Genomic DNA, 533 nt, shown 5'->3' on the forward strand with positions numbered 1-533 from the left:
ATTTTATAACCAAAATGACAATAAAGACAATATACAGACACTTATGACATCCCATGTCATATCAACAATTAAGATTTCAAATTTAAAGGACATCTAGCAATTGGGGAAGGGGTATATATATACATTCAAAACCAGTGAACAGCAAAGACGATACCGGCTTGACTTTGAATCTCTTTAACAATTCAAAATAATGAATTTAATTCATCTTAATTCTACCTCAGTTCGTCTAATTGTATTTATTTACCGCTACTTTTCATTAAAAAAAAGCCTTTATTTATTAATTTTTTTTTTTTTTGATATTCAATGTGCTTTTTCAATTTTTTTCTTCTTACTTTCCCCATATCTTTTGCACGTATAGCTTCTATTTTCTTTTTGAAACATATTTCTATTATATATATATATATATATATGTTAATTCTCTAAATGAAGTATTAACAGTAACTGCACGATAAAGTGTAGTATATTGCCACTTAAGTGTGGCTGACCCACCCCTAGGGGTCAGCCACACTTAAGAGGCAATATACTACACTATA

Source organism: Octopus bimaculoides, chromosome 4 (assembly GCF_001194135.2).
Source record: "Octopus bimaculoides isolate UCB-OBI-ISO-001 chromosome 4, ASM119413v2, whole genome shotgun sequence".
Classification (NCBI taxonomy): domain Eukaryota; kingdom Metazoa; phylum Mollusca; class Cephalopoda; order Octopoda; family Octopodidae; genus Octopus; species Octopus bimaculoides.